The sequence below is a fragment of the Chinchilla lanigera genome, unplaced genomic scaffold, assembly GCF_000276665.1.
Source record: "Chinchilla lanigera isolate Chin_1 unplaced genomic scaffold, ChiLan1.0 scaffold00187, whole genome shotgun sequence".
Classification (NCBI taxonomy): Eukaryota; Metazoa; Chordata; class Mammalia; order Rodentia; family Chinchillidae; genus Chinchilla; species Chinchilla lanigera.
This window is the reverse complement of record NW_004955588.1, coordinates 128,130-137,729: the sequence shown is the minus strand read 5'-3', so window position 1 is coordinate 137,729 and position 9,600 is coordinate 128,130. Positions and strand designations below refer to the sequence as shown.

General features: G+C 43.2%; 1 long non-coding RNA gene across 1 annotated transcript; it reads left to right on the top strand.

Moving 5' to 3' along the window:
* The first annotated feature begins 1,461 nt into the window (after window positions 1–1,461).
* On the top strand, window positions 1,462–1,848 carry LOC106147589. Its single transcript, XR_001232524.1, has 2 exons — window positions 1,462–1,506; window positions 1,614–1,848. It is a non-coding gene; the product is annotated as an uncharacterized LOC106147589 (long non-coding RNA).
* Window positions 1,849–9,600: the final 7,752 nt, after the last annotated feature.

Sequence of the window (9,600 nt, the reverse complement as noted above, 5' to 3'; positions counted from 1 at the left end):
CTCAGTTTCCCTCTTCAGTAGCTGCTCAGCCAAGACCACTAGTGTCCCTATTTTTCCTGTTGTTTGGGTTTGCCTCTGGGTGACCTCTGAGTAGCGCTACTTAGTCTCAGGATTTCCGGCAGTTTTTGATTTGTATCTAGTTATCCCCATTCTCAGACATGGGCACTTGTGTCAGTTGATGGCTGACCATCTGATCCAGCGTCCCCTTGCAGTTCAGTGCACATGCACGACCTGACTCAAGTTGCACTGGTGTGACAATCCTGGTCCAGTGGACCTATGTCTCCAGGCAGTTTAGGGTACAGGCATAATTCAGACACAAACTGCAGGGTCTACGGTTTGTGAACCACCTGAATCTATGTCTCCAGTCAGTTCAGGACACATACAGGATGCAGCCCAGATGGGTAGCAGTCACAGACTTCCCCAGCCTTTGACTCGCTAGATGGTTTGGGCAAAGGCAGAGCACGGACTTGAACCACGTGTCCGGCAGCTCCTGGAGCACTCGCTCACTCAGCGCAGGTTGTGCGGGTCTCAGAGAGTCTGCTTGCCCAGCCCCCAGCCAGAGAAGACCCTGGGGCCTCTGAGTGAGGACCTCCTCTCTGCGGTGGGTGCCGGGTCGGCAGCGACTCAGTCTGTAATGTTGGTGGGGTCCTTGTTTGCGCGCTCTGCCCTCAGGGAGTAGATGGAAAATACCTGGTTCTCTCCGCACATTTCAGCTGGGAACCTTGGCGGTGTGGGCCAAGCACAGACTCTAACCAATGGGCCCTGCAGCTCCCGGAGTACTTGCTGTCTCGGTGCAGGGCACACGGGGCTCAGACAGTCTGCTCGCCCAGCCCCCAGCCAAAGAAGTCCCCGGGGCCTCTGAGTCAGGACCTCCTCTCTGCCACGGGTGCCGTGACGGCAGTGACTCAGTCTGTAATGTCCTCGGGGTCCTTGTTTGTGCGCTCTGCCCTCAGGGCATAGATCTTTTTTTTTTTTTGTAAGTTTTTCAGCTGATTCTCTTTGATGGGGAGGGATATAAGTGCATGATAGACAATTAAATTTTACTCCTTTCTAGTTTTTACCTCTATTTTCTCATTTGTCTATTTACATCAGGTAATTCCTCCAAAATGATGCTAAGGAATACTGATAGGTCCTGACCTAGAAACATGATTATTGTTGTAGTTGCATGAAATTTTACTGTAAACGTGTATAATTTAACTAGTCTCCATTCAGTGAACATACCATTTTCAGTATTCTCAGCTATAAATAGTATTGCACTTAATGGTTGATTTTGATAAAGACATTTTAACATGGTTATACAATCTGATCTGTCATTTTTTTAATTTTTAAATTTCTTTCATAATCTTGATGTTAGGTAACATGTATTTATGTATGTATTTTTTTTTGTCTTTGAGACAGGGTCTTTCTGTGCAGTTCAGCCTGGCTTTGAGCTCACTTTGTAGCCCAGGCAGGCCTCAAACTCACAGTGATCCTCCTGCCTCAGCCTCCCGAGTGCTGAGATTACAGGTGTGTGCCACCATGACCGGCTAGGTAACATTTATTGAGCTTTACAATATATTCCACACTATATTAAGTATTTTATACTCTGTTCTCTTATCATCTCCATTTTATAGGTATTAAATAGTCTACCTCAGGTAACCCGGCTGGTAAGTGGCTGAGCCAAGACTCAGAACCAGGTGCTTTCTGTTTTTCTAAATTTTATTATCTACTTTGTTTCATGTATTTTATTTTGTATAGATTTGATAGGATAAAGATGCTGTGCTTTTGTACATGACAAGATCTTAAGTGTAGAAAATTCTAAGGAATTAACTGAAAAACAATTAGAAGTAATAAAATGAGTTCCACATAGTTGCAGGATATGAGATTTCTTTCTTTTTTTTTTTTTTGGTACCAGGAATCATACTCAGGACCTTGCACTTGCCAAGCAGGTGCTGTGCTACTGAGTTATATCCCTGGCCGGATACGAGATTAATGTAAAAATTAATGTTATTTTTGTGTGGTAACATTGAATAAACTGAAAAACTAAGAAAACAAACCCATTTTACAATAACATCAAAAAGAATAACATACTTTGGAATGAATTTAATAAAAAGAAGAGCAAAACTTACACTCTGAAAGCTACAAAAAGTTACCAGATGAAATGAAGAAGAGTACATAAATGGAAGACATCCCACATTCATGTACTGGAAGACACTATTGTTAAAGTGGGAATACTCCCAAATTTGATCTACAGATTTAACATAATTCCTATCAAAGTCCCCACTGGCTTCTTTGCAGAAATTTATAATCTGGCCCTAAAATTAATATGGACATTCAAGGAATCCGAAATAATGAAAACAATATTGACAAAGCACAAAGTTGGAAGACTCACAGCCCAACTTCAAAGTTTACCACAGACCGCAGTAACCAAAACTGTGGCCTATGCATACACAAGTAGGCACCGTGTGCACATCTCAGGCAGGAGGCTGTGTGCGACACCCTGGCCTTAGGCTCACAGCAGACAGAATGCCTTCTGGCTCTCAGAGACCATCAGAGCATCCTGGTCTCACTGTATTCCCTAACACCCTGACATGAGCCTGGCAAAAATGCCCTCATCACACTCCTTGACCTCTGGCACAAACTCAAGGAGCATGTGCTCTGCTTTAGAGTGACCACTGAGGATGATGCCACAGTCATTATAATATCATCAGCATGATGCCTCTTCCCTGTGGGCTGTGGACATCAAGGCCCATATAAGTTCACAAACTCTCCCTCCCCAGGTGAGGATGGAGACTTGCAATTGATTGGGGAAAAGTCCAGTTACAACCTTGTAGTTACCAAGCTTGGCCACTCCGCAAGTTCTAGGAAAACAAAAGAGGAGAACAGTGGCCATCCCTGGCTCTGCCAGCTCTCCACTGAGAGTGTACTTTCCTCACCGACAGCTGCCTTCTCTAGGTGCTGGTGCCCACTTGAAACTTTCCTAAGTGTACTTTAGTCTCCAACCTAAAACACACATGGGCCATTCTGAGTCAAACTTGCTTTCGAGTTTTCTCATTGGCCTGCTCCTACTCTGTGAAGTGTACTTTCCCTTCAGCAGACTCTGTTACTTTGTTACTGCTTCTGTGTGTCCTGCTCACCTCTTTGAGATACAAAGGGCCTGGAAATCGGGGAGACTGAAACCAACTGTCCAGTAGCAGATCCACATAATAGAATTAAGAGTGTAGAAATAAATCCTTACACTTGTGTTCAATTGACATAGGGTGCCAAGATAGCTCTACAAAAGGAAAAATGGACTTCTCAGGAAACGAGGCCAGGACCACTGGATAACACTTGCAAAGGAATGAAGCTGGAACATAACTCCTCAACACTGTATACAAAAATTAATACAAAGTGTTTAAAAAACAAGGAGTCAAGATGACAGAGTAGGAGCAGTTCAAAGACTCTCTGAGAACTGGAATAAAGACAGTTGTAAAAGAGCTGACCAGTGAGGACAAAGAGATCTATAGGAATCAAGAAAGAGCTAAAAATGGAGAAACAGGCAGTGTGGAGAAAACACAAAGCCATCCACAACACCAACCCAAGCTCCACGTGTAGGGGAGCCCTGACCCCACAAACACAAGGTAAGCCTGGAGAGGGCTGGCAACTTCAGTAGTAAGCAATGGCTGGGTGTTGTGGCACACACCTGTAATCCTGGGAGGCTGAAGCAGGAGGATCACCATGAGTTCAAGGCCAGTCTGGGCTACAAAGTGAGTTCAAGGCCAACCTGAACTGCATAGTGAAACCCTGTCTCAAAAAGACAAAAACAAAAGCAACAAACTGGCAGTCCAGCCTCAGGGAAAACCCTGGTTACTGCAAGCTGTTAACCAGGTGGGAATTCACTCTGAAAGTGACTTGGCTGGATAACCTTGGGAAGGAACTCTGCAGCACTTGCCAGTGTCTCAGAGTGGTATAACTAGGAGCCATTTGGAAAGGGGGCTTATTGTTTGAGAGTAAGCTACTCCAGGGATCAGAAATCACAAAACAACCACACTTGAGGGTCCCTGGGCACATCCTGCCACAGAGATTGGGTAGGAGATGACCAAAGAGACAGTCATGGAGGGGAAAGGTTAACTGCAGACTGTGGAGAGATACAGGCAATGGGCAGCTGGGACTGGAGGGTACTGTAGTAGGCAGTGCAACAGCAAGCAGAAACACCAAAACCACACGCAGGATTTGGAGGCAGATTTATTTACATAGACAGCCACTGGTTGGGATCATTCCCAGAGTATCAGGCCCTGATCTCTGGCTGTCTAGGGCTTATATAGGATAAGCAAGCAGGAAGTACAGAGGCAGAATGGCTTGTCAATTGGGGGTTGGTTTATACCATAGTGACCAGCTATGTATCACAGTGAACAGCTCTTTCTAAGAGACAGGAGCCACTGGAACTGGAGCAGGAATTGTTACCTGGGTAACTAACAAACTGAAGTATACTGGCTGGAGGTGGCATTCTCTGTTATAGCAACACCACCCACTGTGGTGAGGAGCAAGGCCCTTTACGTGTAGTGTTCTAAGGGAGATGGGTCCAAAAATGTTAGGATCCAGAACACTGTGTTGTTTGGTTCCCCCTACAGCACAAAACTCAGCGGTCTGTTAGGGTTCACCAATTGCCCACATGATGAAGGTTACAACTTGGCTTGGTGTTTGCCACATCCTCTTGTGCTTGGACACGGAGCCTCTGGAGCAACTGGGGCACCTCATCTGCACACATCCACAAAGCTAGTTTGGGAGAGTGGTGAGTGAGGAAACAAACATAAGAGCCTCTGAGTGATTACAGCTCCAAGGCAGACAACAGTAAGCCCAGTAAGAAAGGCAGGGCCGGGCTCAGCATTCACACAGCAGCAGCCAGGTCAGTGGGTGTGGAAACAGAAACACAAGCCCTAGGTACAACTCTGTAGCCCTCCCTGTTCCTGGGGATCCCAGGACTACAGGTCCTGCAAAGAAATCCTATCCAAATACTATAGGCAGCTACGTTAGAGATTAATTATAGTCAGAAAAAGACTGGGCCCTAAGGGAAGTCAGCACAAAAATAGAGACATCAGCATTGTGGCTACCAGAGAAGAGAACCAGGACTCAGAATGGAGTTGCAATAGCCAGGCCTGCCGGGTAAACAGTAACCTGAGGTTAGATTGTAATTAGCACCACCTGGTCCACGGGCCCAGCCAGGCATCATGCGCATAGGTAGGCGACCAAAACATCTGAACATCTGGACAAATACTCCCCTCCCTTCCCCAAAATGCCTTTGTTCCTTCCATATACCCTTGCTATGTGACTCATTTCCCTGTTGCATTGATGGTGAACCTTTTAGAGACAAGTGCCTGACTGTAACCCAAAACCCACTTACTTATTACAATTAAATTGCACTGCAATTAAACCTAACTACTGAGGTTTTAGTTTTAAAAAAACTCATACATTAAATATCTTTTGTCTTAAAAGAAAAACACAATGATAGAGTTTTCAATGAGACAAACAGCTTTTTATTGAAAGGTAAAGTTTGCATTTAGCATGATTTTGCACAATTAATGTGATCTTTGCTGTTGTATGCATGGTAATAATTTGTCAGATGTTGGCTCATACTTTGTTAGTTTGGTTATTTATATCTGTGCTTTCATCCAAGCACATATGCCACAGCCCAGGTGGCTCTTGATGTTCCTAGGGGGAAGGACAGTGAGAGGATGGAAAAATAAAGATAAGAGATGGAAGGCTGAGGTCAGGTGGAGCCCTCTCTCCTGGTGGGAAGAAAGGAACTGTTCAACCACCGTAGGGCATTTATTTATACATTTGGTAGTTTGATGTCACATGACATCCTTTTTGCTTAGCAGTTGATTGCTTGGATTGTCTCAGGACTTGGTATTCTCCAGACTGAAGCAGCTTGTCCACCTGGCTTGCCTCAGGAGCTCTTTGTTCTTGGACAGGCCTTGCCTTGCCTCTGCACATGTGAGCCATTTCCAGTCATTCCTTACACACATGGAATAACAGGCTGCCTTCTGTAAGTCAGTGTGGTGAGCTGCTGACTAATATCACTTGCTATGTGCAGGACTCAGTCTTTATCAGTATTTCTGCTAAGTGGCATCTCAGAGATGTGGTGCATAATTTTATCCTTGTTTGGAAAATCGTGAAAAAGGGAATTACTCCCAGACAACATGGCTATTTTGACAAAATCTCCATCAGAGAGGGGCTTACCATGTTTTGCTGTGCACAGTGAAATTTGAAAGTGAGCAGCTATCATATGATTTGTTTTCAAATGATAGTTGCAAAAACTAAGATACTGGGAATGACATTTCCTCAATTTCCCTTCAGTTTCACCAAGTTCCACAACACTGTTGTGGTTGGTGTCAAAGTGCTGTCTGACACTTGATGTGTGACACACAACACTTGCATTACACAGGATATATAACACTTTCCCATTACATTCAATCATTCCAAATGGCTCTTCCTGTGCCCCTTGCAATGATCTGCTGTTTTCACCTTAGCTTTTTTTTGCCATGTCATTTCTTGGTGTTCAAGACTTGGAGTCTACAAAAAACCAAAATTTTTTTAAAAATGAAGCACCCAATACAAATCTATCCCTATACCAAAAATATCTAAATGTATTTGTTAATAATAAAGAATTAAATAGTCCCTGAATCAATAATCTATGGCTGATTCTCAACTTGGGTTCTTGTAGAATTTGCTGAGCACAATCAGAAGCACAAGGGGGCAGTGTTCCATTGAGCACCAGCTTTTGGCCTGCTCTGAATAAGGGATCTGAGTGTGTTTCCTACTTTTTGTGGGCTTCTGCCCCAACAAAAAATCAGCCAGTCCAAGCAAATATATATATATATATTTTCTTAGTCTTGCTTTAATAAATTCTTCACAAACAAGTATGATGTTGCAGATTCAAATATGCCAGGAGGACAACACAACATTAAAATAATCTCTTTAATCTCAATTAGAACATCTTTTTGCTAACTCTTTGACATTAAATTTCAAATTTTTGTAAGAAAACTCAAAGCTAAAATCTTGTCTTAATAAAAATAAATGTATTAAAACTCACAGCCAGTCCAAGCAATTATATATATATTCTCAGCAGCACACTGATGGGGATACGAAAGCTCGGATGAGTCACGGCTAATGAGTTGCAGCATATGACATGATCACCTGCCTCTGCTACTCCTTTCCAAGCATGCACATGACCTCTGTGTGCACTGTTATCTGATGCTCAGCTGCTGAGGTGATGATGGGCTACTTGGCTCATGTGCCAACAGAAGGCTCTGCATGCCCACTGTGGCACACATGCCATAGGTTTGCCACCACTGCCCCATTGGATCAATATTACCTAAGTGGCTATATTTGTAATCCTATAGATTGATTGTAGTGTGACCCACACTGTGATTTGTCTGTATAAATTACTCTTGACAAAGGGCCTGAGTGGCCACCCATGCAGGACCCCTCCTGGAAGTCAAGGAATTGTTATTTCCCTTGTTTCCAATAAAATTCTCTTTAACTTCTTCTTTTGTCCTTTTGAGACAAGGTCTCACTATGCAGTTCAGGCTGGCCTTGAGCTCACTTTGTACCCCAGGCTGGTCTCAAACTTGAAACAATCTTCCTGCCTCAGCCTCCTGAGTGCTGGGATTACAGGTGTGCACCACTTTTCTGGCACTTCTTTGATTCATGACTTCATTCCTCAGTGTGAGACTGTGGAAACAGCACATTTGATATCTAACCAATCAGGAGATGTACCTTTTCTATATTAGAAACACTTTGGTGTGAAGGAATTTTTTTGGATTCATCTTTTTCTCTCTTTCTTTTTTCTTCCTTCCTGTCTTTTGCTTTTTTTTTTTTCTTCTTGTTTGCTATTTTGTGTCACTTTTTTTTATCTTTTTGAGACAGGGTTTCACTATGCAATTCAGGCTGGCCTTGAACTCACTTTGTAGCCCAGGCTGGTCTCAAACTCACAACAATCTTCCTTTTTGTTTTTTCTCATGTATAGACATTATTTTTAGTTGTTTTGTTCTTGTTTTTGTTTTTTCCTTCCTTCTTTCCCTCCTGTCTTCATCAGTTTTCCGAGGCTTGGGTAATCTTCCTTTGTCCTTCAACCTTGCTTCTAATTGCTTTCTCTTCTTTATTACTTGATATTTTCCTCTAATTCCTTTTAAATTTTCTCCCCTTAAGGTAAAATAACTATTGAGTGGATATTTATTGTATATAATTTTCTGATTTTTCTTAGATTTGTTATATAACTATAAATCTTACACATTTTGGCTGAGGTGACACAGTTGTTGCGATCAATAAATTGACCTTCCTTGTATGAGAATACCTACACTGGGGGGGGGTGTCATAAACATTACTATAGTCCAGTGCCAAAGAACTGAGTGCTAGGTCAAACAGGCAACAACCTTTTATCCCTAATAAACTGAAGAGGCAGAATCCTGGGACAGAGTCAAAAACCAAAGCCAGCAATGCCTAGAGGACATCTCTGAAAAGTAGTCATTTCCTAAAGAGGGCTTGATACTAGTAATAAAGCTACCTATCATAAGCAATTTACAAGCCTAAACACAGAAAACAATAAACAAAAAATATAAAATGAGAAAACATAGAAGAAAAATACAATCCATAATTCCCAACTCACCCAAGGCAAATTAAGGGGGCATTGAGATGGAAGAAATAAAAAACTACCCAGCTGAATTTTATGAAATGGTAACAGTGGAATTAACAAAACACATCAAAAAGTCTCTTGACAAAAAAAAAAAAAACAACAGACATAACTAAAGACATGATGATCATAATGAAGGAAATGATTAGTGATTTAAGAGTAGATACAGATTTTAAAAACATAGAGGAGCTTAGGAAAGACATAGAAATGACAAATACCCAACATAGAAAAGAACTGTGTCCCATAAAACAGACTCCAGAAGTTTAAAACTTCTACTGAAAGTATATGCATTAGAGTTATCCAATGTGAAGATAGAATATCAGATCAGAGGAGAGGGTTATGAATGGCAACCATCAAATGAAAGACCTCTTAAAAATAGCATGGGGGTTAGGCGCCCAGGGAGGGAGGCGGGCAGGCCACAGGCACCTGCTCTGGGAGGCTGTGCAGGAGCCTGGAAAGGCAGGCAGCAGGCACCTGGGAAGCAGTGTGGAGACATGCACTGGCCCTTGGGATGGCTGCCGCCATGCAGTCAAGAAATGCCATGCCAAGAGAAGCACTGACACGATAGGCCCACCCGGAGACATGTGTGAACTATCTCAACATGGAGAAACCTCTGGGAAAACATGCCACATGGCGGGTTGCTCTTGGCCCTGCCCTTCAGAGCCAGAAAGGTCCAGAGTCAGCAGAGGACCAGCTGATGAACAAGGACTTGGAGAACACAAGAGTACCAATGCCTGATGACTCAGAGGTTGAGCTGACTGGGCATGCAAGAGCCATTCGGGAGCTCGAAACCAGGAGGACCTTGAGCAAAATACCTGGGGAGACCTCCTGGAGGCCATTCTTCCCCTAACTGTATAGGCTGTGGTGGAGGAGTGAGTGGAGCTCCAGAGAGGTCTGCACTAAGACTTCATGGATTACATGGGTGCCCAATATTCAGATTTTGAAGAACC